This window comes from Rhynchophorus ferrugineus, unplaced genomic scaffold, assembly GCF_030347505.1.
Source record: "Rhynchophorus ferrugineus isolate W39M unplaced genomic scaffold, kcgeb_rfMv2 rfM686, whole genome shotgun sequence".
Classification (NCBI taxonomy): domain Eukaryota; kingdom Metazoa; phylum Arthropoda; class Insecta; order Coleoptera; family Curculionidae; genus Rhynchophorus; species Rhynchophorus ferrugineus.
Window position 1 is genome coordinate 11,782 of NW_027473263.1, and position 3,219 is coordinate 15,000.

Here is a 3,219-nt window from a genome sequence, read left to right on the forward strand (position 1 = left end):
AAACGCCGAACGATATTTTGCGGCATCCAATTTTCGACGTAGTCGACGATCGTCGTCGATAATCGAGATAATTGGGTGCCTAGTCGATCGGTTGTGTATAAAAAAAACAAAAGATGTGTCTAAGATGATGATATCGTTTTGTTTTATTAGACAACTAATATTAAAATGTAAGAGCGTGGCGCCTCGGACCGGTTTTTCCGTCGTCTAGGCGCGCTATCATGCACCTCCTTTTTATTAGTCGTCGATATATATTATATATCGTCGTCTTACGCACACGTTTCTTTATAAGTCAAACTTATAAAATAAACTGTGTCTGTATTTGTTTTATCTGCTTCGTGTCGATAAAATAATAAGAACAGTTCCCTGGTTGATCCTGCCAGTAGTCATATGCTTGTCTCAAAGATTAAGCCATGCATGTCTCAGTACATACCGAATTAAGGTGAAACCGCGAAAGGCTCATTAAATCAGTTATGGTTCCTTAGATCGTACCCACAATTACTTGGATAACTGTGGTAATTCTAGAGCTAATACATGCAAACAGAGCTCCGACCAGAGATGGAAGGAGTGCTTTTATTAGATCAAAACCAATCGGTTTCGGGTTCGCGCTCGTCATCGTACAACTTGGTGACTCTGAATAACTTTAAGCTGATCGCACGGTCTCGCACCGGCGACACATCTTTCAAATGTCTGCCTTATCAACTGTCGATGGTAGGTTCTGCGCCTACCATGGTCGTAACGGGTAACGGGGAATCAGGGTTCGATTCCGGAGAGGGAGCCTGAGAAACGGCTACCACATCCAAGGAAGGCAGCAGGCGCGCAAATTACCCACTCCCGGCACGGGGAGGTAGTGACGAAAAATAACGATACGGGACTCATCCGAGGCCCCGTAATCGGAATGAGTACACTCTAAACCCTTTAACGAGGATCAATTGGAGGGCCAGTCTGGTGCCAGCAGCCGCGGTAATTCCAGCTCCAATAGCGTATATTAAAGTTGTTGCGGTTAAAAAGCTCGTAGTCGAATTTGTGTCTCGCGCCGCCGGTTCATCGTTCGCGGTGTTAACTGGCGTGTTTTTCGCGAGACGTCCTGCCGGTGGGCTTAGTCGTGTCGCGTCGCCGTCGCGCGTGCGTTTCGGCGTGCGTGTTGTGCGCGTCGTGGTTACGACGGCCCAACTCAATCCTGCCGCGGTGCTCTTTACTGAGTGTCGAGGTGGGCCGGCACGTTTACTTTGAACAAATTAGAGTGCTCAAAGCAGGCTAAAATTTCGCCTGAATACTGTATGCATGGAATAATGGAATAGGACCTCGGTTCTATTTTGTTGGTTTTCGGAACCCCGAGGTAATGATTAATAGGAACGGATGGGGGCATTCGTATTGCGACGTTAGAGGTGAAATTCTTGGATCGTCGCAAGACGAACAGAAGCGAAAGCATTTGCCAAAAACGCTTTCATTGATCAAGAACGAAAGTTAGAGGTTCGAAGGCGATCAGATACCGCCCTAGTTCTAACCTTAAACGATGCCAGCTAGCGATCCGTCGACGTTCCCTAATATGACTCGACGGGCAGCTTCCGGGAAACCAAAGCTTTTGGGTTCCGGGGGAAGTATGGTTGCAAAGCTGAAACTTAAAGGAATTGACGGAAGGGCACCACCAGGAGTGGAGCCTGCGGCTTAATTTGACTCAACACGGGAAACCTCACCAGGCCCGGACACCGGAAGGATTGACAGATTGAGAGCTCTTTCTTGATTCGGTGGGTGGTGGTGCATGGCCGTTCTTAGTTGGTGGAGCGATTTGTCTGGTTAATTCCGATAACGAACGAGACTCTAGCCTGCTAACTAGGCGCTTTTTGACATCCTAAAGGCCCGCCGGCCGCGTTGCTTTCGGGTTTCGCGGTTCGTGCGCGGTTTTTACTGTCGGCGTACAAACTATTCTTCTTAGAGGGACAGGCGGCTTCTAGCCGCACGAGATTGAGCAATAACAGGTCTGTGATGCCCTTAGATGTTCTGGGCCGCACGCGCGCTACACTGAAGGAATCAGCGTGTCTTCCCTGGCCGAGCGGCCCGGGTAACCCGCTGAACCTCCTTCGTGCTAGGGATTGGGGCTTGCAATTGTTCCCCATGAACGAGGAATTCCCAGTAAGCGCGAGTCATAAGCTCGCGTTGATTACGTCCCTGCCCTTTGTACACACCGCCCGTCGCTACTACCGATTGAATGATTTAGTGAGGTCTTCGGATCGACACGCGATGGCGTTTCGGCGTCGTCGATGTGTAGGAAAAGATGACCAAACTTGATCATTTAGAGGAAGTAAAAGTCGTAACAAGGTTTCCGTAGGTGAACCTGCGGAAGGATCATTACAGTGTGTTGTTATGCCTATATATATATAATAGGTAAACGTACAAGTCTGTAAAAATCATTGTCGAACGTTAAAGAGCCATCTACGAAGTTCGGAAGTTCCGATCGAATTTCGACGTCGTCAACGTAGCTGTTTTCGGGTACCTATAATATATGGTTTTAAAAGATGTACGCCCGAAAGCGGAGATATATACGATGAAGATGTTGTTATATAGGACGACGAGTAATAATCGTCGGCCTACGACGGATTTCGTTATAAATGGACAAATCGAGCGCAAAATAAAACGATTTTGCCAATTATATTTCTAATCGACGTTTCGATCCTCATATCGACGAACATATACGATGATCGGTAATGTGATTAGTTTACGAAAATCTTATCACCCTTCGTTTGTTTCATTCCAAAAGGGTGAGATTTAGTTTACGAAAATATTGCCAAACTATGATCAGCGTATGCTCTTTTGTTGTCGTACGAGGTGAGACGACGAAAATTTACAACGAACGTCACCATTTCGAGTAGTCTGTCTCCGCTCCTCTCGTTGTGTGTAGTGGAGAAGACGAAAATAAACCGTAAGAGCGTTTTAAAGTCGACGGCGGCTGCGAAAGGGGCGCAAGCGCTGTCTATGACGTGAGCGCGCGTCGTCGTCGTCGTCGTCGTCTTATAATAGAAACGTTTCGATATGCGTTTAAAACCTAACTTAAAAAAAGATTACCCTAAACGGTGGATCACTTGGCTCGTGGGTCGATGAAGAACGCAGCTAATTGCGCGTCAACTTGTGAACTGCAGGACACATGAACATCGACATTTCGAACGCACATTGCGGTCCTGGGATCTCATACCCGGACCACTCCTGGCTGAGGGTCGTATCTCA

At 47.3% G+C, this 3,219-nt stretch overlaps 2 non-coding genes across 2 annotated transcripts; both read left to right on the forward strand.

The window, feature by feature from the left end:
- Positions 1-360: 360 nt before the first annotated feature.
- On the forward strand, positions 361-2,349 carry LOC143206428 (small subunit ribosomal RNA). The gene has a single exon (XR_013008397.1). It is a non-coding gene; the product is annotated as a small subunit ribosomal RNA (ribosomal RNA).
- Positions 2,350-3,057: 708 nt separating this feature from the next.
- LOC143206427 (5.8S ribosomal RNA) lies at positions 3,058-3,212 on the forward strand. Its single transcript, XR_013008396.1, has one exon. It is a non-coding gene; the product is annotated as a 5.8S ribosomal RNA (ribosomal RNA).
- The last annotated feature ends 7 nt before the right edge of the window (positions 3,213-3,219 follow it).